This window comes from Notothenia rossii (genome assembly GCF_949606895.1).
Source record: "Notothenia rossii genome assembly, chromosome: 12".
Classification (NCBI taxonomy): domain Eukaryota; kingdom Metazoa; phylum Chordata; class Actinopteri; order Perciformes; family Nototheniidae; genus Notothenia; species Notothenia rossii.
This window is the reverse complement of record NC_136911.1, coordinates 7,549,500-7,575,855: the sequence shown is the minus strand read 5'-3', so window position 1 is coordinate 7,575,855 and position 26,356 is coordinate 7,549,500. Positions and strand designations below refer to the sequence as shown.

General features: G+C 40.1%; 1 long non-coding RNA gene across 1 annotated transcript in view; it reads left to right on the top strand.

Annotated features, from left to right (window-relative positions):
• The first annotated feature begins 4,964 nt into the window (after positions 1-4,964).
• Positions 4,965-26,356, top strand: part of LOC307026636 — a 28,993-nt gene continuing 7,601 nt past the window's right edge. The window contains exon 1 of the long non-coding RNA XR_013804419.1: positions 4,965-5,193. This is a non-coding gene — a long non-coding RNA (uncharacterized lncRNA). The remainder of the gene's footprint in view (positions 5,194-26,356) is intronic.

Sequence of the window (26,356 nt, the reverse complement as noted above, 5' to 3'; positions counted from 1 at the left end):
GAACTGGTTTACTTGCATGATAGGTATTCCTTTATTATGATAATAGGCAGTATTGTATGAGTTGTTGCATTGGTTTACCTGCATGTAGTATTCCTTTTATTATTACATTACATTACATTACATTGCATTTAGCTGACGCTTTTATCCAAAGCGACTTACAATAAGTGCATTCGACCAGGAAGATACAACCTTTAAGAAAACAGAATCATATAAGTACATCAGGTTTCATAGAGCCAAACATTTCAAGTGCTACTCAACTGGCATTTAGAAAGCCAGCCCTTTATTAGTATATAAGTGCTTTGTTAGTAATTCTATCGCTCGAAGTGGAGTCTAAAGAGATGAGTTTTCAGTTTGCGTCGGAAGATGTGTAAGCTATCTGCTGTCCTGATTTCAATGGGGAGCTCATTCCACCATTTTGGAGCCAGGATAGCAAACCCACGTGTTTTTGCTGACGGGAACTTGGGTCCCCCTCGCAGTGCGGGTGCAGCGAGCTGTTTGGCTGATGCAGAGCGGAGTGCACGTGCTGGGGTGTACGGTTTAACCATGTCCTGGATGTAGGAAGGGCCAGATCCATTCGCAGCATGGTACGCAAGTACCAGTGTCTTGAAGTGGATTCTATATGATAATAGGCTAAGCCAGGTAGTATTGTGTGACTCAAGTGTACAATGTAATAGGATTCAGATGCTTGTTGCATCGGGAGACCTGGAAGGGGGTGCTGCATGCATTCCTTTTAGTGTGATAAAAGGCTAAGCCAGACAGAATGAACACTTGTTCCACCACCCTATCTATTCTTTCAGGTAATCTATTACAATATAATAAGCATATATATTATTGACACATATTTATTAATACATTTGTCCATTTCAGAATGCCACCAGCAAAGAGAGATCCTGGATTCAGTGTGCAGGATGTGATGGCATCCAAAAAGGAGAAAGTGATTTTGAGATGGAATCAGAGGACAGTGACACTGCTATGAGTGAAGAAGAGGCAGATGAAGATGCCTGTGGACAAGTGGACAAAGAAAACCAACAACCCAATGACCACCCAGTCAGTGATTATGTGTACATCGAGCACCAACCAAATAAACACACCAAGCCCCGTGACAGATATCGCTGGCTGAACAAATATTTTATCAGTCCCAATACTGACTTTTCTGGTACAGATATCACAGAGGAAGTCATTTACAGGTACACAAACACACAATGCAGCAAGTGTGACATCCGTCTGTGCTTTTTTTCTGACGACAGGAACTGTTTTTGGGCATTACTATTTAATAAATGACTACTCATAACAAATATGACTGATGTGTGATTATTATTCATGCTATATACTGATATAGGTCTAAGTAAGCAATCAATCCTGCAAATGTACCCTTAGTTGTTCAATACGTTTATTCAGACAATGTGAGTAGAAATTCTGCTCCCAGCTAAGGCCAACGTTGCAATATTACAAAATTTCCCTAAAAACGTACCAAAACATAAATAATTGGAAAACTCTTTCATTCCTGCTCCAGAGGCTCCCTACAACAACATCTGAAAGGTAAAACAAAAAATGTAATGTTTTTCTATAAGTACAGCTATCCCAAGGAGCTAACAATATAACGCCTTCGGATAGCTGTAGATGACATTTTGAGGGGGGTGCACTCTTTTTGCTTAGAGTAAAATGTGGCATTTATTTTATGTTATTCAAAATGTTAAAGATGGACCTGCCTTACATAGTAGTGATGGGATATCAGGTTTCTTTAATTGTTTTTTATTGTTTATTTTTGGTCATGATGGTCCATGGGCGCCCTCTGCTGGTGATCCACGAGACTGGTTTAGTTTTGAGCGGTTTAACTTTTGAGTTGCAAGTGTTTGTTTGTCAGTATGATGCTTCCCAGCAGTCTGACAGCATACGCCTGGCTAGCTTGGTTGAACTTTTAGCAATAATTTGCACAGGGAAAACTGACATAAGAAAGTGGTTTTAGACAGAAAAAGCTCACCAAATGTAGGTGGCCACTCAGCAGCTGCAACCACACTACAAGAAGCAGCTAGTTGCAGTTTTGTAAATCCCAGTAATGAACGGGAACTAGCTTGGACGTACGTTAGCACCGAGTGAGGCTAGCGCGTTGTCTCTCTCGCCATGTCCTGTGAGTCCCAGCAAGTACTTCCGAGCCGGTGTTCCGGATTAACTGGTTCCCACGTTAACTGGTTTCCCGATCAACTGGGGTGATTTTCGATCGCTTCTTCTGTCGTTTACATGCATCTTTTGGTATATTTGGCTCGGTAGGAAGACTTTGATGCACATTCAGTACCAGTGTGTGAGGTTACGATGGAGATATCCGGACTCGAACCCTGCGCGTTATGAGTGCACCACGGACCAACACTTCGTAATAGATCACCACAGTGTAGTCTCTAACATTAACATTGATAACAAGTTCCAGAAAAATGCAACCCGACCATCATTTATAATGTGAGCCAGGGGCGGAGCTTCAGGGGGGCTGTAGGGGCAGGGCTCCCTGGGCCCGGGACGTTCGGGACCCAATGGGGGCCCGTCGCCGAGGCAGCAGGCTCCGCCCCCGAGATATTCGCCGGCGGGCCCTGCTGCCTCGCGCCACTGAGTGCACTGACGTTCGTGGTCATATTAGGCATAAAGCATTGTAGCCTATAATATTAGTTGAACTTGTGCTGCTATTTTCACACTCACATTTAACATTAAAACATGAAAAATTGCAAGTGAATCCCTTCTATTGTCTCTAAATGTATTTTGGGTAAATTCGTCATCAACAGCCGTCCATCAACATCATACGTAAATGAACGTCAACGTCATCATCAATCACTTGTCATTCAACAGAGCACTGCCTAGTAGACAAACATGAGGAACTGCCGCCAACACTGAAAACGTGACGTGGATCATAAATATATCAGCAATTAAACAACATCTTACATTTCTTTTCACACAATACGTCTCTTCGCAGGATCAACACTAATTCGGCTGACTTTTATATTTGATCCAATTGGTAGATAGGCTGTATTAACACCATAAACGTGGACTGCTGATATAAAGGGACACCTGGTGGTTAAAGCATGTTATTGAATTTCATTATTTTTATTGTTAGATATTAATAGGATACCTATAAAGTATATTCATTACTCGTTATTCTCTACTAATAGTTAATTAAAGACTGTATATAATGACTATTTTGCACATCCCTTTCAAGATTTTCTAAGGTTTATTGACATATATTCACAAACGGTGTAGTTATGCAATGAATGAAAAACTTGGGTCGCAGGTTCCTCAATAGTGCATTACAAGACATCTATCAATATTTGTGCATACCTCCAGCAATGTTAACTATGTTGAAGCACTTATTTTAACTGATATTATACATATGTATTATACTCTTATAGGATGTATATAGATATTTCATCTCCGGCCTCGTCAGGTATTGAACAATCAATAAATAAAGAACACAGAATTATTCAATATAAAACACAGAATTTGTGTGATTATACTAAATGATTTACAAATAAACACCACTGCATATTTACAAATGTTACACATGCTGATGTAACGCAAATGTTTCCAACTTGGGATCAATAAAGTATATCTTATCTTAAGATGATCGATGGCTACTGCCATATTTGCAAAATTTGCCTCTGAACCTTGACAAGTGCATGTTTTAGGCTTATCAATTAATGTAATGTAATGTAATGTTATCAATTAACAACAGGAGGGGTCACAAACATAAGACCAGCTGTTAAATAAAGCTCTTCTGACCTTAGCTGGAATGTGGGTATATATTAATGCTGTCCATTATGGGCACAAGCAATTTTCACCCATTTATTAATTATATGTTTTACATTTGAGTGTTTCCTATCCCCTAAACCACCAGGGATGTACACTGTATACTGGCAACTTCTTATTATGGGAAATACGAAAACGTCTTTTAAAACTACAACTCCTAGTAGAGACGTGCCATAGATAGAGAACATGTTGCGAAACACAATATCGATAGCAGCGTCCCTAGCAACAAGTAACAAGTAGTTAATAATAATAATAAAAGACATTAAGAAAAAGGCATTTTAAACAGTCATTAAAAAGCAACACAATCTACCTGCATTGCATTACTCTAAACGTGTAATAACATGCTTTAACCAGTAGGTGGTTTGGGTTAAAAAGCTGTCAAGTTTACAGTGTTAACAAAATAAAATATACTGCTGTTTCTGGTTTAGTTCGACGGATATATTTAGTTATTGTTTTGATATTTGTAACACAAAAGCGATGGAAAAAACCCACAGCAACACAGAAAAGATGGTCTTAACATGACCCAGCGGTCTAGTAGTTAATAAAAAACAATAATATCAAAACAAAATATTACTACTAACTTTATTGTGAAATTCAAACTGAACGGTAAAAGAATAGTTTCTGGGCTATTCTGAGCCCGATCTCTGTAGATAAATAAAAATAAAGTACTACGACAGATGTGTAATATATTTAATGCAGCTGAACCATTTATTACAATGCATTCATGTGATGACTTTCAAACAGTCTCTGCAACCAAGCACTGCTGAATAAAGTATGCTTTTATCTTTTACGAAACGTTTTTTTTTCATATGGAATGCAGTTGGAGGTCAACCAATCACAGAGCTTGAGAACTAATCACGGGGTTTGTCAAACAGAGCACATGGTGTAGTCCTAAACGATAGCTGGGGATTCTGGGTAGTGTAGTGTCTTCTGCCATCCTTTACTCCGAAAACATATTTGTTTCTCCGAATCGAAGGAGAAAAATACAAAAGCATTGCACACAATTTAAACCAATCAATGTTGTGTAATTAACAAGGATAATCTGGTGTTTTTTAGTCGATGAGTAGTGCAGATATCACTGTAAAATCAATCGACAGTAAGGGGAATACTTACTTCCGGGTATACTTACTCCGTTATCCAATGGGAATGAACGCTCACATTGCCATTGGGCAGCTGACACAAACGAATGCCGTGCTTCCATGAGCGTCAAATCGCGCCGCAGATGGGAATACATTGAAATCAGTTGAAAGCTATTTGCGTCTCTTTATGAAGCTGAAGGAGCCTAGGAGCGTCACAACTGCACGCCTCGGGACCCTCACCAAACGTCGCTCCTGGACGATTATGGAGTAAGAGTGTGTTGACCAATCACAATCAAATCTCCAAAGCAAACGCACCCAGTGATTAAAGGTAAAAACACTCAATAAAGTAGTTTCATGCGTTTCTCCAGGGCAGTTCGGCGCTGCTAACTGAGCTAGCTCAGCTTGTTGCTCTGATAACTTAAGATCCTGACGTCCGTGACTAAAATCCTTCATCCGGTTAAATATAGTTTAAAAAATACCAATTGCATAACATAGAAGTTCAAGAAAGGATGGTTTGCGGAATAGAAACGGTATTTTCTTCAATTCCTGTATGTTTTCAATCGCAATATATATCGCAGGGGGGGGGGGGGGGGGGAAATCGTGATGTCAGTTTTTTCCAATATCGTGCTGCCCTACGACTAAGCATCATTCACCATTCTTATGAATACTTGTCACCCAGGTGTTTGTGAGTCTGGTGGTACATCAGCAACCGAAATACCTACATAGCATCAAGTCAGCGGTGGAATGTAACAAAGTACACTAACCTAAGTACAATAGCTAAGTATTATTTTGACCTCATTGTACTTTTCCCCATGCTTCTTTGTACTTATACTCACTGCATTTCAGAGGCAATATTGTATATTTACTCACTTTTTACTGATAAAAAACATGTGATATAAATGATGTCATAAAGTAGGCTACTGTATTTCCTAATACATAGATATTAACCAGTATTTTAAAATATATATAAAAAAGTGCCATTGTATTGACAAAGTAACTCTTCTATGTATTTGTTATTGACAGGATATTATCAATGATAATACCAACAGCCACACTGAGTACTTATACTTTTCATACTTCGAGTACATTTAGCTGATAATTCTTCGGTTCGTTTACTTAAAATACACCTCAATTCAGGACTTTCAATTGTAATGGCGAACAAAGTATTTTAATAGATATACTATATTCTCATACAGCTGATTGTAACAGTTCCCCCCCAGCAGAGGTCACTCATGACATCATCTCCATTCCCAGCGGCCTTCTGTCCCTTTGGGAGGACCTCATCTCTGTCAAATTACATTTCCTGGTTGCAATTTTGCACCAAAACCTCGTCCCTTATTCAGTTGCTAGCTGTATCCCTGGGGAAATCTGGTCCCAATTTGAGCAGGATTCTGCAATATAGGCTCACATTGATTGTGTGTTTATTGGCTGGAGGTTGTCACTCAGATTGGTCCTTTCTGTTGGGACACGTTTTAGCAGATGTTGTGTCCTGGAGGGACGGAGCGCAATCTGTATTTATCCCAGGAGAAGAACTGCTGCCTCATGCTTGGACAGTGTGGAAAAGTTGATGTCAAGCAGAGAAGTTAGAAAAGTCTAACTGCTCATCAATTACAAGGTTCAAGGCAAGTTTAAATGACATTGGATTATAGAAGACAATTGATTATGAACAACACATTTGTGCCGTGTTCCCTGACATAACTTATCTAATTTTACTGTTACCTTATTTTACCCATTTTTATGTTTTGTTTCCCATGAAAACTAAAAGGGTACCCTTTAAATATGAAGTTACTAAAAACCTATATAAATAATTGTTCCTATCCCTATTAATAAAACTAATAAATAGATGTTTAAAATTGGAATAAGTAAAATAAAATCATAAAAGCTTGTGAACACCATACATTACTCACAAATTGCAATACACATTTTTAAATCTTTATTGTACTTTTAGATCTCACAAAGCACATTTAGCTCTTATTTATCTCCATAAATATTTCCCAATACTTCCCTAATAGTCCAATAACTACACTTTAAGTCCTTTTAAAGATTCCACATATTTTGCAATAACTCAATAAAAATGTGCCGACTGCAATCTAAATGATTACCTAAATCAATCACACTGCTAATAAAACAAGATTACATCCTATATAAAGCACTATAAGTATTTATGTAGCCCCTGCCATTATTTGCATGCTGTGTTTGTGTTTCTCATCTTTGGCTTATTTACAGTTAATGTCTGTCTCTGTGATCATGAAAAAGTACACAGTGGATGGACATTGTGAGGTAATGGTGTGTAAAAAGAACTGTAGAGCCGTGAACAATATTCTCCATGAACAGAATATCATTGCGCTCGTCATGCATGTCCGGTGACGTGCTGCATCATTTAGCCTGATACATGAGGCTCATTAAAATATTTTACTTGGTGGCAGACTCTATTTTTCAATGGAATCTAAATGCAGGGCAAGTGCTGTACTCGTGTATTCAACCGTGCTGATTATTAAAATAAGCATTACTTATGTTTTATTTCTTTTTATCTTTGACTGGCAGATGAAATTCGCAGTATAGTTACCAATAGGCGCGAAAAAACACCTTGTCTGGGGGTTAATGGAGGTCGCATTTGGTGTCAGGAACATACATTCTCAGCAGTGACGAGACAGAAAAAAAGATGAGAAAAGTAACAATGGGAACACAAAGAGATAGTTTATAATGTCAGGTAACAGCATAAAGGTTGTGAACTGATTTCTTTTCCGCTCTGATTGCCACATGGGAACAAATGAGCGAGCTGCCAATCTGCTGAACTGATTTCGGGGGGCCTCAGGTTGCTGATTAATGAAATGTGGGAGGACAAAAAGACGGCTGTGAGCCTACCCACAATCCCTCACTGCTTTTCCTGATTGGGCTAATCACCCCATTGTCCCTCAGCACTTTGGATTTGAACAGCAAGACGAGAAGGAATCGCACAGAAAGCTGCATTTTCTTCTTCTTTTTTTATTTCATCCCCCCGCCATCTCCCCTTTTCTCCCATATCAAAATCCTGCACCATTACCTCCAGTTTTTCCATAACGCCTCATGTGTCATCCATCTAGCTCACTTTAATGGCAGCCTCATAATTATTTAGATGATTATGTGTTGCAAGCCATTTAGCATGCTCAATGACACATGTTTAATTTATTTGCCGCTGCAGCTTCTGGTAGAGGAAAGAATTGAAGATGGTGGTGGTGGTGTTGGTGCTGCTGCCGTGGCGCCGGCGATGAAGCAAATCAGCCCCAAAATGGTTTGATAAATTGCAGCTGTTGATATAATATGCTATGCCACATCAAAGAGCTAATGTGATACAAATAAGGTGTGCTTTGTGTAGCATCACAAGGCAACGTTTGCTCGGGCTAATGGCGTGTGTCTTGGTTGACCAGTGAACCCTCCGAACACGCTGCACCATTGAGCAAGCTATTAGGACATGATAATGGGAGAAGGATGCAGCCTCTTTCAAGGTTTCACAAATCCGGCTGAAGGGAAACAGGAAAACACACAATCCAGATTAATTCTTTATTTGTAGTATTTTATCCAAATATCTTCACTCAATTCAAATTGGTAGGAAAAATACGTTTTGAGGCAGTAATGGTTGTCTGTAGGGCTAAAATGTATTTGGATATGTCGTTTTTTGGTAGCAAACATGTTTATTTTAGGGAATATATGGAGGAGAGAGTGTGAAAACGTATGAAGGCTTTGAGTGTATGTTAAACACCTACACTTGTATTGCTGCAATAACGTGAGGTTACCACTAGAGAGTAGTATAACCTCATTGAAGGGTACCATGCCACTGATTCTTCCTTATAAGAATGTTTTGTTCCTAAAAGAAACAAATAGCTTTTAGAGGCATTATAATCCCTTTTTAATGTGTGTATTTGCTTTAGTTTAAAACTAGATTAAACACGTCATTGAATAAATGAGAATAAACAAACTACCTGTAAAGGCTTACAGCAGGTAGGGCTGCTCAATTAATCATATTTTAATCGCAATTACGATTTTGGCTTGCAGCGATTATGAAAACAACATAATCGAAATAAAACGATTATGTTTTATTATTATTGGTTTTTCAATTGAATTATACTTAAAGTTCAGGGTAATCAACTGTTAAAAACATACTACACCTTTTTTTGTTTTCAATAAATTGATGTTTTCAAAGTAAATGGATAATCGTTTTTAATAATAGTTATATAAATTATTGACCCAAATAATCGAGATTATGATTTTTGCTATAATCGAGCAGCCCTACTTACAGGTACATGTTTAATGCTTTTAATTGAAAGCCCCTCCATTCAGAAAATGTGAATTTACTTTGGTGTTAGAGCTTAGCTGAATGAGGCATGTGCAGAATTTGGCACTCAAACACCGTTTCCACATTCCTAAAAGAGTGACGTTTTTTTTGTGTGCTCACCTCACCATCAAGTGTTAGTTTTACACGTGTACATCAAACCAGGTTTTCTGACATCACCAGTTTGGAAGCCAATCAAATATTAGTATGGGAATAACACGTGTTCCAAAAAATGAGAATGGACTTTCAGTGAGTCATCTTGTGTCTTCTAAACTCTTGCAATATAACATTTATTGATGTATATACTGAATTCTGATATTTGAGCAATGTAACTAAACTTTTTTTATGAAGATACCATATCTGACAGAATTGTTCTTCAAAGCTAAATATTTGTATACGTTTAAAACATTACTGGAGAGAGGGTTTAAAACAAGAAGCTGTCTGTAAGACTCTGCAGGGCGGTCAGTACAGATCTGTGCTCGCACGGTGCCGAGCAGCACAGCTTGCAGACGCTTGTCGGGCGCAGTGTGCTGCAGCTGGGTCTTGACGTGCGCTGAAGTCTGTCACTGCGCTCCCAGACCGCTCTGTCATCTCCAGCATCTGCCGTGACTTCTTGTTGGAGAAGCTTCTGGAAAAATCACAGTTCTCTGCTTGTCAGCACCTGGTGTTCCTGTCTGCTTCCTTACAACATGTCACTATCTCTTAAATAATCCACACACACACACTTAACTTCTTGTATTGCAAAATGAAAACAAGTTTTTCACAAGCATTTTTCAGTACTGGCTTCTTCCTTCAAAGCTCTAACTATAATATCATTCTCAGTGGTCCATTTCTGTTTGTATAAAGAGTTAATTAAATTCCTAAAATACAATCCAACTCCCAAAATATTCAAAGAAAGCAGATACAGCCATCTGCTTTGGGGTTAAACACTGACCCAGGAACATTTATCAATACTGCAGGGTTTTCATGTGGTTGTATAAAATGTAGCCTATTTATTAGGGATGTGCATCTCCATCACTGAGGCCGATGCGATGCGCATCTCGATACGTTACCACGATACGATACATTAACGATACCCTTGAAACACCAGGCGATGCGATACGATACGATTCACCCCTGTTGCGATACAGTTCGATACGATTTGATTCAACATTATGCGATTCGGGGCGATACGATGCGATTCAATACGATGCAAAAATAATGACACTTCAATATGGTACGACAGAGGATTTTTGTTTTATTCCTTATATGCAGCAAATCATACATTAACAAAAAAGTGCTTTACATATTTAGTACTGCAAATCCCATCATGCCGTTTATTTTTTTACCTTTAAAAGCTCTCCAGAGTACAATTGTATAACACCTCACAGTTAAACAATGTAAGGATGCATTGCTCATGATTAACAATGTGCAAATAACAGCTACCATAGAGCAATGCCCATACAGCTGCCAGCCTGATGTGCTTAACACTCAGAGGCTAACACACCAGTGAGCAGAAAGCATTGGTTTCTATCTAAACAATAAAGAAAACAAATAACCTTTCACAAACAGGTATTTCATAACTGCTTACAGAAAGGAAGACATTTAAATTATTATTGGCCGTCACAGGCTGCTGTAAGCTAAACACCTCTCTCTGACAGAACACCTCACTGAGTGATTTAACTCATATGTCTCACTTTCAGGTTTCTCTTTTCAGCCGCAGACCCCATGTCGCCTCTTTATGTGCGTCGCTAAGTTCCTCGTACTACTTGTGTACTTTAAAGCGGCTCGGCATCGTTAACAATTTGCGAGTGATTTTTCAAGTTGACCGTCTGTAGTAATAGTGCCGCGCACATATACCATCAGGACGTTACTGATGGGGTGCGGCTGCGGAGTGATACTGTGTGTATGCAAGTCCGCATCTAGGACGGATCTATGTATCATGGCTGTAGACCTGTTAAGTAATAAAGATACCTCATACAAAGGTCTACGGATACCTTATTACTCTCTATGACCTGCGGTCAACTATATAGCATAAATGACTATTACACCGTCTTTCTTGAACAATCCGAAGTGTTGCCAAACGTTTGATTTGTAGGTATTTTTCGCTGCGCTGTGTTTCTCTTTCTCATCAACTTCCGTGTGTGTTGATAACTGAGACTCTCGTTCTCCGTAGTGGCGAAGCAAATATCAAAGATCGTCTCTACTGAACGTTGACAAGATAAGGGGATTTTATATGAATGAATCGGTTTTTTACCGATGCAAAGACGCTACGCAATCGATGCATCGCGAGTTCAACCCAAACTGTAGCCGATGTGCACTCTTTCAACCGGTGCACTCGCATCTTGAACGTTTATGCCGGTGCACCGATGCGAATCGGTGAATCTTAACATCTCTACTATTTATAGAAACTAAGCTTCTTTTATTTCTGCTGACACCAAATGAGAATGAAGCAAAAGTCATACACAATAGAATATATTAATTTAGCATAATTTTGGCTTTGACATAGTTTTGTTCCACTACATATCTATTTCACTCAGCAGCTGTGTTTCCATGGTATGTTGTAAAGTGTAGTAGCTTTAATAGTGATGTTTTTTAAAGCAGTGCATCATTGTTTTTCATATGTTTTATTTGCAATGCATGTTTTTCTAGTAGCTCTTCCGTGTAACACCTGTGTTCCCCTTGAGTTTAGAGAATTATATATTATATGTGGCATATTGTTTGCCATTTGCTAGATGCAGTCATCAGTCACAATGCATTATGTATTGTGTGTCAAAGGTATTCAAAGTTGAAAATAAACCAGTCCCTAGAAATATTTAGTAATAAAAGGCCTTTTACTTTGGCAAAAATGTGGACTCATAGTGTCAAATTATGTACATCTCGGGTAGTGTTGACTCATTGTGATGATAGCTTCAAGTGTTTACATGTATTGCTACTTGCTGAAAAAACAGAAAATAATGTTTGGAGGTAGGCCTTAGTGTCCCAAACCATCAGCTGCACTAGTTAATGCAATGGGGGCCCCTAAACACAAAGTACCAAAAGCATAAAAAAGCATATTTTGTTTTAAAAGTTAGCATTAGCATATCTTGCTTATTTCTTTTCTTTCTTGCTAACATTTTCACTGCATGGTATACGTCACTGCTCTATGCGACTCATCTTGCTCTTTTTTGGTTTTCTACTATCAAAGCTTGTGGATACCTTGTCCTTTTTTTTTTTTTGTTAACCAGGGATGATATTCCAAGCTAGCTAAGGCAATACTAGAAGATAAAGTTAAAGCACTGACTTGAAGTGTCACAACAACGGAGGATATCTTTTCACAAACCTACCATTTCAAAGTAGCTGATGCAGTGGAGTTGAGTCATGTCCAACCATGCAGTAGAATGCAGACTCAAACATATCCAAAACTAAACACCTTTTTGATTCTCTGAATAACATATTCAAAACTATTTCCAAGGTATTTTTAACCTCCTTACTTTACATTACGTAGGGTGCCATGCAGTCGTATCTCTTCCTCATCACTATTAATTAATGATTAAATGATGATTGAAAGCTCCCTCACCTGACTGCGTATGGAGATGTATTTAGTCTGCTGATTGGAAAACTTCAATCAGTAGCTAGGTCTGTAATCAACACCTGATTATAACATGCACACATACAGTGGTCCTTCTGCCCCCTCCCCCTGTCCTAAAATCATCACTCCATTCATCTCAATTAGTCAGTTAATGGTGTTAAGGTCAGAAAATGTGCTGCCTATCACTTCTATTCATTTCAACGTGAACCAACACAGCATCGCTCCATCAACCGGCACCTAGCACCGAATTATAGACGGAAGATCTCAGGCTCGATGTTTTTCTTTCTGTGATTGATTTGAGAGAGTGGTTTTAGATAAACTGACACGACAACCTATTTCTTTCCTCACTTTTCAAACAGTTCTGACGTTTCCTTATCACTGATGTACTCCTGAAACACGTGAATATGTGGCACACAATCCGATTCTGGGACATGCAAACAAGAAACACCAGATCTGTGTTTTATCCCAAAGAAAGACAGACAAACTGAAGACTTTTGGAAAGTAAATTCAGGCAAAAGTAAAGAGCACAAAGCATGATTGAAAAAGTCCTCAAACAAGCAGGAGAAGTGTAGGTGCAAAATGGAATTTGACACCTTTTTGTTCATGTTTATATCGGTAACAAAGACCATGTTAAATCTTCTCGAAACAGCAGAAGAAACCAGCTCTGAAGAGCAGTTCTGACTGCTGCGCACGGCGTGAAAACAGACTTAATTACATCCCATTAAATACAGCACCAAGAAATTGTTTGACATTTTGGGACATGCGCTTATTGGCTTTGTTGCTGAGGGTTAGATGAGAAGATCAATACCACTGTCAGGTCTGAAAGTAAAGAACAAAGTCTGAGCCATGAGGGGATTTAGTTAGTTTATCTAAAAGACTAAAAGAAGGGGGTAACAGCTAGCCTGGCTCTGTATCTATAAAGCTCTAAAGCTCACTTATAACATGTCCATTCTTAAATGGTAAAAAAGCAAATGTTTTTCAAATGTGGAGTTGCTGGGAGCATTCGGCTAGCTGTTTACCCCTGCGTCCAGTCTTCATGCTAAGCTAAGCTAATTGCCTGCTCACTACTGACCTGTTGCCAGAGCTAACAAATCAAACCCTTTTTTCCATGAAGGCATTTATTATTCATTCAAAATGTTTGTTTTAACAGTTCATTTAAACGTGTGAGTGGTTGCTGCAGTAGTTGCATCGTAATGGGTATCAAATATTGTGACATTTTGTCAAATAACTTTCAAATTCACATGAGGCAAAAACAACTTTGCATTGAAAAGCCCAAAATCCATAACCTTTGTAATTATATTTATTTTGTCACCAAGCAATCAGTGACTCTTTCCAAATCAAATAATGCATACCATCGAAGCCATGATCGTAATTTGCCATTCATCAATATGTATTCTTTAAATATAAGCTGCAAATCTTTCATTAGAAGCCACCTAATTGTTTTGTAGCATGCATATTCTACCCATATCAGTGTTTCCCACAGAATTTGATTCTATTTGTGGGGCCACCGCACCCCCCCCCCCCCCGGCAAGAAAGCCAAAGGGCCCCTTAACCTATTCGGGTGGCCCACGCATCAACCACCCCCTCAAATACGAAAATACATGTGAGTTCATGTCTACTGTAGACAACGTTGCTCTGTGTTGCATTTTTATTGAGTGAGACACACCGGAGTTGAGGTTCTGTGGGGTTTATTCTCCCAAAAATATAATTTACAATTAATCAAAAGCGACTGACAATTACCAATTACAGGGACATTCTCCCTGGAGTAACTGAGGGCCAAGTGCCTTACTCAAGGGCACACTAGTGGTGGTGTTCCAGGTGGGATTTGAACTCGCAACCTTCCGATCATCAGCCCACCTCACTATCCATTAGAGGCTAATATTATTAGACCACCAAAATACAAAAAAAAAAAAAAAAACTTTTTATTTTTATGAGATCCATTTGTTGCGGACGATATTTAATTGTGGCGGCCCGCCACAAATAAATCAATGTATGGAAAACACTGCATATATAAAAAATTTTTAGGGTTTACATTCTGTGGCTGGCATTCCCAAAAATCCAACTAGCCGTCGTGATTCAGCAGCCAGGGACAGGTCATTGTAATTTTACCCCTGAAAAGGATTATAGTGAAATACTGATTACCTGACAGAGGGAAATGAGGCTACGGCCAGTTTTAGTCTTTTTTTCCAAATCTGAATTGACAGGGCGGAGGTGGGTGGTTAAGTTCAATCCACTATTGCTGATGAGCAGGCTGATTTCTATTAACCTGCAGCTTGCAGATCAAACAGGCTGTTCCATGCTGCTGCAGAGAAAGGGGAGAGAGAGAGAGAGAGAGAGAGAGTCTGCCCCCAAACTTTTATGACACAGAAAGTCTGCTTAATGGGCTGGAAGATTCTTCCCATTTAGCCCTGCGTGGAAATAAAAGGAAGCTGGTCGGTGCTCAGGAAAAAGGGCTACTTCCAGTTAAGTCCCCCAGTGGATTGGAAATTAGGAAATTATAAGGAGTGTGATCAATCATAAAGGAGTATGCACTCCGGCATGAAACGCCCCGGTATTCTCCGAGATGTGTATGTGACGTCAAACTTTATCTGAGCAATTATCATACGTGCATCGCTGCCTGTCCCATTAGCTCAACCACGCCTGACGGGGCATGTATCCCCATTTAGTCGCAACGTTAAGATGGAAAGGAAGCTTAACTGAGCCGCCATTGTGGTATTTTTAGACCCTGACACCAGCAGGTTTGTGTTGGTCCAGAAACAGGCAAACACAATATGTCCTAAAACCAAAGTAATCTCACTGATAGCCATCACATTATGTCCCCAAAAAGTGACGTTTCTGTTGATTCCTGTTGTGACCAGCCAGACATGAAGCCTACCGGCGGAAAAAACGACAAACAAGCCCATGTTTAAAAAGAAGGTGGTGTATGTCTCGCAGCCCCCCCCCCCCTTGTCTGACAGCCAACAGAGCCAGCAGTGGCGGCAGTACGAGATCAGGAAACCCCGAAAGGAGAAGCAGAACCGGGGCTGATGGGGGAAATATGGCGGAGTGTTGGAGTGGAGAATATTGATGTAAAGCAATCATGACAAACAAGATGCAAATTGTCTTCGTAAACAATCAGAGGTCTCTCACTTCTGACACGCCGGAGATGTTTGATTGATGGTGAGAGTGAGACTGTTTAGATTTTAAACTGTTATATGAAACTTTTTGATTGACACAGATCAGAGAGGCGACAACAACAGCGGAGGGAAGATGATGAAGAAAGTGCAATGAAGCTAAATAGAAGGTAGACGAAGAAAAGAGGCAATGATTTTTTATTTTGGTTATTGTTTGCTATGTTTACATATGCATCTACTTCTCTTACTTTAAGATGCAGGAAGTAGTTCTGAGAGTACATACTGTGTAGACTGTAAAAACACATGTATCTATGTCTTTACCAATTTCTAAAGAGACGTTTAGAAACCTGGATAGATTTGAAAATCCAAATTTGTGTTGGAGATGGGTGAAACTGATGCTGCAAGCAAACAAGAAGTGACTCAGACAGCTGTCATGTCCCTCTTTAAGTCTCAATATCCTCTTGACTGATTAATATCTTCCAAAACAAACACCAAGACACACGTCGGAAAAAAAATTAACTACTTAGAATCCATCCATCCATCTTCTCCCACTTATCCGTGGTCGGGTCGCGGGGGTAGCAGTTCCAGCAGAGAGCCCCAAACTTTCTTTTCCCTAGCCACATCAACTTAGAATCTAACTTTTTATAAAAGATTTACAGAGGCTCCTTTTTTATTTGTGTTATTTGCAATGTACATGGAGTTAATTGAACTAAACTTGAATTATTTGTTCAAACCTCATGAGTTGTTATTTAAAACCAACAGAGAAAAGAAAGACATTTTTTAACATGGTGAAAAGACAACATAGGCTGTTGAACTCCATGTAACATGACAAATACTTACTCAGATTCTATGTTATTGTTTCTTTTACAATATCAGAATAATTTAAATTCTGGGATGGCTTTGTAAAATGTAATTTACAAGACATGTTTAAGACCGAACTGCTTATTGCTCTGAGAGACCTTACCTTTGGACTCAAAATAGGAAGCTTCAAAATAACTGGTTGTGTTACAGCATGATGTCCTGTTTGTAAAGCAAGCACCTCACAGTATGGATATAGATGACTATAATAACTTGCTACAATAAAACGGTTTAGAGTAATAATAAGACCAACATCAGATGGTGAATTGTTGTAGGTCGCCCCCACACTGGGCACCGAGTAGTGATGTGGGAAATATCTGCTTCTGCTGAGCCTCCATGCTCTGCTTCTTCTCCACCCATGCATACCGCTAGGCTAATGAGTCGCAATGCCGAACATAAGAGCGCCCAATTCCTCACAGACATTTCCACTCAGGGGGGTACTTCAGCCTTGTTGGCTCTGTTATTCCGTGATTCATTTATGTATTACTCGTCACGATTTTAGGCTTTTGGACGAAGTAACGGTGAGTTTCTAACCAGTGCTGAGGAGCTAAAGTAGCCTGCGTCAGTGTGTCATATCAGCCTCCATCCTGTCGTAATGTTTGCGCACGATCCTCTGTCACGACGTGATAAATTGGATCCCGAAAATAGTTTGAGTTAATGTTTTTATGGTTTTGGTAAGAGAGAGTGTATTAATGTTGGGATATAGGCGCAGTGATGAAAGTAGGTGCTGTTTTGAAAGGTGTGGGCAGGAAAATCTTTTATAAATTGTCTGTATGGGGAGGAGATGAGAAGTGAGGAAGACACAGAGGGAGTAATGGCCAATGCTGAGAAATGTCTGGTATGGCTATAGGATCAGAGTGTGTGTGTGTGTGTGTGTGTGTGTGCGCGCAGCCTGCACAGGGAGCTGCAGTGCTGTGTGCTGATCATTCATGATGGCACCTTAGAGGCCATCCTGTAAGGAAGAAAAATGAAAACTATTAAAGGCTCGCTGGGCTATGTTGGCTTTGGTGTGTCAGCAATTATTAGCCAGGGACAGCAGTCTTTAGGTCCTCAGCTATAGAGGAGTGGGAGGGAAGGACACCATGATCCCCCATACACTCCACTCTGATCTATGCTGCAGAACTTTCTGCACTGCGTGGCAGCAGTGATGCTGAGAGCTTTCTTTATCAATGGATGTTTTCGAGTGGTTTATGTAGGAGAAATCCAAAAATCTGTTTCTTATGTGCGTATGTTTCTTTTGGCTCCATCTGTGGAGTTTAGCAGCCAAAGACTTGCCAGAATTTGCCAGAGCTCAGCTGTCAGTCACACAGTGTGGGTGGCAGTGTGACCAGTTTGCCTTGGATTTCCTGTTGATCACACTAGATTTTCTATATTTTGTGGTATTTGTGTGTTCGTCCATGGTGATTACACTGCTCACACTAACATATTTCCTTACCAATTCATTCCAAAACAGTTTCCAACTCCGAGATATTCATTTATACATTCATGCCCTATTTCTGGTTCTCGCTTAAGTTAGGAAATGGTGGTTGAGAAAAATGAGGATGGGGATTGCTAATATTTGACAAATGCACAGCTAATAATGCAACATAATAAACATGGTCAGATAATTTTAACCAAAGTTAAGTGCATTGGCAGAAAATAGAAACAATGGACTTAAGCAGTGGCGAAACGTCAGGGCCTTCAAGGTATTCAGAGAATACCCTGGAACACTCAGATAAAACAAACAAAAAATCAATTTAATTATATAAATAAAATGAATAAATGAGAATGGTATCTGTGTCGTTGATCTGTAATATTACAGTGTTACGTTGATTTGTTTGTCCTTCACGGTCCATGCACTACGCATTTCAGTGGTTTTGTGTTAGAAAAGAAAGCAACCAATCAGATCTTGTCCTTCAACCAAGGTATTCTACGTCCTTGATCGAATGCCCTGGCCGTTGCACTGAATGAGAGCGTACGTTTGGACTGACAGTTTGATCAACCAATCATATATTGATTAGCCAATGGGCGTATTCTTTCATAGTTTCCCTCGGTTCCAGGGTACTGAAGGCCCGCTAGTTAACTGGCTCGAGACAGAGGATCTAGATGCGACGAAGCAATTCATGCCGTTTTATTGTTTTTAACGTTGAAATGACAAGTGCAACAGGGGAAGATGACGTTGTTGCGGAATTGTTGTGAGTACCCTTTTCAAGACGACAATTCAGTGAAAAGACGGACATTATAATGCCGCGGGGGGGGGGGGGGGGGGGGGCGGTCCCGTTGTGATAGACACGGTTCGCCACTGGACTTAAGTATAGTAGTAAGTGAATATAACCATGACAGCACAAATAATTGAGGTGAAAATCTATAAATACATATACAGTTTGAACCCTCATTTTAGGAGATTTCAGAGCTACAAAATTGATTTAGTACTGTAGAAAAAATCCCCAATATTAAAATATATATTTATGTAAAAGCGCAGAAAACTACACCCAATTTCTAGTTGGGTGTAGTACTTCATGCCTCCCACTCTAGTTTTGCCAGCCCATAACTTGAGCTTGCATGACACTCCTGAACTGAAAGGTCATCACGCAAAGCAACAAAGTTGCTAAGTTGGCAAAACATTGATTTATATGAAAATGCTGCAGATGATTACTTATCAGATCTTCATTGTCAATACCATTTAGTAAAACGTCTGTAGCGACATGCACTATATATCACGTAAGCGAAGGTCACAGTGTGCATTAATGCATCGGCTCCTGGTCACATTATCAAACTACCTGCCGGGAATGCGGCGTCCTTGCGTTTGCAGCCCCTGCCGGAAGACAGATCCTCGATGGACTAACTCTCATTACTCATTACAGTGTTTGAGGACGTGGGGGACCACCTGCGACACTTATAAATGACTTGCTTGTACAGTTTGCCTCGGGCGGAGCTGTTGCCGGGCCTGACCAGATGGCCAGTGATCGACTCTCATGTGTTGTGATACACATGCAGCGTGTCCACTACCCCAGGGCCCAGTTTGCTATTCACATGCGTTATAAGGTGGAATGAATTCAGCATCATTCGGATTTCTAGAACATTTGTATTTAACAGATCAGTAGGTGAGAACACAGGTCATCATTTGCAATCGGCCTTACTCAGTTCTCATTCTACATGTAACTGAACATTCTGAGGACTTTTACTATTGTTTGTTGAGGGATGAGACAGAGGACCAAAAGTTCACATTCAAGTCTCTGTCAATCCTCATCTTCAGAAATGTGTATTCTGGTTTAAAAAAACTAAGGTAGACAAGGAACACGGATGGCAACCAATGTGACAGTAATCCATGCCGCAGTGGGAAGGTGATGCAAGAGGTCACTGAATGTAAACGCTGCTGTTATTCGGGTAGTGTTAATCCCTCGAGCATAGCGACTGAGCATGCATCAATCACAGCCGTGTGTGTCCAGAGGTGAGCCAACAGGCATTAACCTTGAACCAGAAGTCAAAGTCTGGCTGCTCTAGCCCCACGGCCACAAGTTAGACCACCAACGTGTCCACTCGCTGAAATATATGCTGAAGCCAAAGTAAAAGTGAAGCGCTGTGCTGCTACTCCACCGTGAGGGAAGATGTTAAACAAAGGAGCTTGTTTTGACCATCTTGTCAATGGAAAATAACGGTGTAGTTGCTAGATACTACAGGTTTATTGTCATAACATATACAAAACTACGGTGCAATTGTGTAATGTATGAAACATTTAGATTGCAGTAACCTCAACAGTGCATTTAGATTGCAGTAACCTCAACAGTGCAATTACAAGGCACAACACATTTATAAATAGATCTTTATAAATAGATGTCATTATTTTTGACATTATTTTAACGGTTTATTTATTGTGCAGTTAAACTTTCTTTTATAAATATACTTTAATCTCTTTTAAACCCAATTGACATAATATGGGAAGATAAGTGGAAACATACATTGAGCATTAATTTATCCAAAAAAAAGTTGAATATTCTATCTATCCTTTTTCTCTAAACAAACTGCACATAAGAATAAATAGCTCTATAGCTGAATATTTTATAAAAAGCTATTGGCTAACATTGTTAAAGGTGCAAGATGAAAGCTGGGAGGACGAACCTAACGGTGAAACTGCAGCCCAGAAAGCCACAGCATTAAGCTGCAAAGCAACAAACCCTGTTTTCAGCGTGTTAAATGTCAGACAGGTGTCTGTAATCAGTAGGCGTTGGACTAATTAGTCAACGAGATGCACCTGGTGCAATAAACAACAACAAGCTACAGTATAGGCTAAGAATAAAAAATGAAGGGAAGTAACTTTAACTAACTTCAACATGGTGATAAAGTAAACAAAATTACAGAGGGGGGCAATTATGTATCCCCATAGTAGCATTTAAAGCAATGTTAGTAATGTTCTTTAAAGAAGTTAGGAGGGTTTAGTCTACTGTGACACTTAAAAAAGAATAGTCATCAACGTTATTTATTACACCAAATATTTGTTCTGGGAGTCCATTTGACTTTCAAGGGAATGTGGTACAGTACTTTATTGAAATGTAATCATGGCAAGATGATACACTTTTATAAATCAATAATTAAGTAAGAGATGTATCGAAAACTGTGGCGCTCCATGGACATGAAACACACAACCGTAAATGTTGGCTAGCTAGCAGTGTTAGCCGACCCAACAAATAACTAGTAAAACTAGTTCCATCATTTGATTACATCATGAAACATGCCTTCTGTGAAGAAGAACAGCACATTTTTTACTACAGAAAATAAAAGGAATGGTTTCTATTTTCACCCCCCACCACAACAAGCCTGTCTACAGATATTTGTCTCAAATATTTGTAGTTGATGTAATCGGTCCTGGAACAAAAGCTGCATCACTTGAAGAACATCACCATGTTCCAGAGATCATGGAACATTCAATGTATAGAGGATTGTTTGACCGTTTTGTCCTGTAGATTACATTTTTCTACGGTGATAACTTTTTGCCTCGTGGCTATTTTAGAAAAGACTAAAGTGACTTTATAGCTTAGATCTAATCATGCTTCCTCAGCAAGCGCCATCAGATAGGCTTCCTCACCTTATCAGTGTACGCAGGCTGAGGAATCGTTTCAAGCATCTACGGCCAGAAGGGAAGGAAAGGAGTAATTCATAGCAGTGGTTCAACAATTAGAGAAAACGTTTTAAGAAACAGGGGGAAAAAACATAACAAAAAATGCCTTAGGAGCATCGTGATTGGAAAAAAGAAGGGAGAGGAAATGGAGAAACAATCGCTGACTTTTATAAAATTCCAAGTGCAGATGAGGGAGATAAGCCGGTGTAGCACTGTTTGATTCCTAGGCTTGTCAAACGGCTTTTGATTTCCTGCTAAGGTTTATAAATGGCTCTCATAGGGAGAACATCAAAATTCAATAACTCCCTTTGAGATGAATGTTATTAGATTTTCATAAGAGCGGGAGTTCCTTTCTTTTATGCACAAAAGCAATGTAGCGGAATAAAAGACTGTTAGATCTAAGACGAGGTCTTTTACCTGGAATATAAATGCAGAATTATCTTTGGGAAAAAAAAGACTAATCATGTTACCTTTACCTGTGCATTTAAGGGTTAACGTATACAGCAATTCAAAAAGTGATCAAGGTTGTAATTGAATTCATAAGCTATTTGTATTTGCTTCCCTGACCGTGTTACATTGATGTTCCCGGGCACCAATCTGTTATTTAATTCAACTTTCTTCACAATACTTCCTTATTGACGTGGCTGAGGCTGCAGAGAATATTGCGCCAAGAATCGGAGATGTCTAATAAGGTGCCGAGAATGATTTTCCACTTTGAAATGCTAAACGGGACGGAGGTACAAATTAGCCTGGAAATGCCTGGCGCATGTAATTAAAGGCCCCAATGAATTCCAATAATCAAATGGGCCATCTTCTGAGAAAAGTATTACAGGAGGATTATTCGTGTAGCAGGTTTCACTAATCACTCACTGACAGACCGGCTCTGTGCCAGCAGCCCTGTCTGTCTGGGGTGTTGCTGTCACACACACACGCGCACACACACTTGAACGCTCATGTGTAATCATAAACACCCCCCGAACATGCATGTAGACAGACTCGTACACACACGAGCAGAGGCAGTCAGTCAGTCCTATTGATGTCAACCTTTTGCTCTCAGTTATCATCTGCACACAGGCAGGCTTCATATTGAATCAGAGGGACAGGGTTAAATAAAACTGGAAGGCTTTCACTTTCAATCTCATCCAACCTCCAACTTACATGCCTCGAGATTCAGGAGATAGAGGGGCTTTGGATGTCAACAAGCAAGCAGAGACGACATATACTTGCGCTTGGTATCTGTTAGCCACAAAACCTCGAACCAGTATGGATGTTTCATGTGCTGTCCAGCGGTTTGGATTTTAAATTATGTGAATGTGAAAGTTTATAATGTGCTCCCCATTCTGATCCTTGTTCTTTACAGCAGTGGAGTATTTTACTTTACTACGTCTGATTCAACCAACCACAGGCCTGCACACAATTTGTTAGCTGTCTGCAGCAACGAAGGACCCTGGTAAAATTAATCAGTGACATTAAAAAACAGACCGAAATGCGTCACGCTTTGATGCAACCCAATGTGTTTATTGATTAATAAACGGTCAAAGGATTCCATTTCCCAGATATACTGTCTGTGCCTGCCGCTGCTCTTTTTGCTGCCAAAGAGGCTTTTTCCCCCCAGGACAAATGTGTTTCAGCTGAGCTGATCCAATCCCTACTCCATTGTTTTTATGTACTTCTGTTTAGCGCTCCCCGAGCTCCACTGACTACCTGTCTGTTTAGAAGCCTATAAACATAAATCAGACTTGTTAGAGACTTTTTCATAAATTCCTCACTGCAGAAAAAAGCTGCCTCAACAGATGGATGAAATACCACCAGGGCTTTTTATTTTTTTATTTACTCTTTCCTGGAATGAATTTCTGTCCTCGCAGTGTTCAGAACATTATTGCTGTCATTAAAGCCCTGATGAAAATCTGTGGTAGTAAGCCAAGAGTCATAGCACCAAGCTTTTGTTTTATATCCATATCACACACAGTAGATTTACATTATTGGATAATATCTGGTGTATATTGACTTTCTGGTGAGCCTCTCATCCCTGAAGACACATGATTCATGCAACAAAGCCCAGAAGGCCTATTCTCTATCCTCCATTAATATGCCTATGGAGAATGGCAAACAATAACACAGCTGTTTTGTCATGCATTGAAAATCTTCATGTGCAATCCTGTTACTTTAACTGTAAAGGCCACTCGGATAGATTTTCTAAAAGTACCTTGACCCCAATCTTTTTTCTTTGCAAAAAGCATTCATCAATATTTCAATCACGCTGGCAGCTTTGACTTTTAGCCTAAATTGTATTTGTTGGTCATCATAACACTATTTATTCCCTCACTAGTCTTTTAGCTCCGAGGTTTGACCTTTGTCGTCCACCAGTAGAGAATCTGTCACCTCCCGCGCTCCCATTTGTCCCCTCACTGCACTTCAGTGGGAAAGATAATTACGCTTCAAATGAAGCTCCGTTCATTGTGTCGGCTAATGTTTAAAGCTCTCCCTCTCTGTCCCTTTCGTGCTCTCTCTCTCTCTCAGAGCACAATGGGGAGGGTCAATGGATCCACGCTCACCTCTTATTTACAAGATTCATGTTTATCTAATGCAAAATCAATAGCTCAGCACCAGGGAGAAGTTAGGGCTCCACTAACAATCGTTGAGAGCTACTTAACAGCACATCAGCCAGCGTGTAGTGGCCCATAAAGGAGAGGGATTGGCGAGGATCGGCTCTCAACGGCACAGAGAGAGAGGAGGGTCAACTGCATTCATCTCTGGATTTTCTTGAATTCCTAACCAAACTTAACTAAAAGCAGCCACAACTGATTTGACTGACTTTGTTGTGACCGCTTTAGACAATTAAAAACTATTAAAATAGTTATCCAAGAGGTTTGTCAAACTTCAATTTTGTAATATTTGTATTGGGTGAAGTAGTGGTTTGATCATCTTAAACAGTTAGCTAAAAATGTAATCAACATATAGATTGTTTAACTTCTGAAATGGTTCCAAACTAAATAACTCAAATGAACAGAACTCTATGACTTGCATAAAACATGACAGCTACAGATTCTCAACTGGTTTGGTTTGTTGCGATAGCTTTACGACATTTTACCTTAAGATGCCAATTATACATCTCTTATTCCTAACAGTTTGTTATAACAAATGCCAAGAAGGTAGCAATGAGGTAGATTTCCCAGGATATGTGGCTCTGTATAAGCAGCGCAAAATTAAGACTGCTGATAAAAGCAATACGTCATTGCTAAGGTGTTTTTTGTTCAGAGATATTTATAAAATGATGTTCATTATTTTTATATAAATCAAGAACTGTACAGTTGTCAATGTTCTGAAACACTGACAAAGGGCTGTGTGCTGCAGTAAAAGTTTAAAAGGCTAATTGAATAACTATGATGATACTTAAATGACGTCTCTTCATCATGCAAAACTCTATCTTGACAGCCGTGTAATATCCTCCGGACCTGTGGAGACACCTCCACCTTATTTCCTGGTTCCTTGCACTTTGAATAGATCAGCACTTAGAAATCTGCCTCAGTGGCTCTACTCAGGGGCGTGTATCATTTGGCCCTAAAATTCACTTTTCCCCACCAGTAAGCACTATCAGCCTCGCACCCCCGTGAACCCCCGACAAAGACCTTGCCATCTGTCAGTGTCGCTCGCCGCAAAGTGGCTGCGATTAATTGAAAAACAATGGCGGGGCCAAGTGGGAGGGTCAAAGCAATATGCATCGTGGCCTCGCCGGGTCAACTCCTCATTTCCTCATTGTCGAAAACACCTCCTCCGGACATTAGCCGCCGAGATGTTTGAACACATTGTGCCCGTTTGGTTTAGCGTCCTCCCCTCTTTTGGCAGCGGGGAATATCAGGCGGACAGATCCGGGAGAGTCTATCTGTCTTTGTCCATGTCAGCGTAACGCGGTGCTAATCAATGCTGAGGGGGATAGCATGGAGTTGATCCCAGAGGACAGGAGGCTTCTTCCACGACAAAACTCTGCATGAGTTATGACCACCCTGAAGAAGTGCTGAGAGTGATGGACAGTGAAGCACAGCAGCCAGAATATAAGATACAAGCGAGGTTGACAAGTGACTGTGAGTGCCCAGCGTGACATAATACCTCAGCTTGCTCATGTTGTTTTAAATCCAAGTTTCAAGCACCTCGATCTACAAGTTTCTACTGCCCTGCCTCTAGAGTGAACTCTTCCTCCATGTGATGGGTTTTCCGCCTCTATGCCGCCTCAGCAGATCGAATCCTCCTGCACACAGGCTTTCAGGGTTGACTGAGCAGCCCCTCGCCCTCAGTAACCAGGTGAAGTGACCCTGTCTATATTCAGACTTACAGCTCGACACCTGCGTTTACAGCCACCCAGTCCATTTTGCTAACACCGAATTGCAAGGCGACGCATCAAAGCGACAGAGCGTCTCCATCACTGCCAAAAAAGAGCTGGTCCTTTTTATGTCACCCACCAGACTTCAGCATTCATCTTTCACTGATGGATAGCTGGTGCTGCCGTCTCAAGGTAGCGGACAATTCTCTATCTTAAAAATACAGAGCTGACTTCAATCTTGGCCCAGA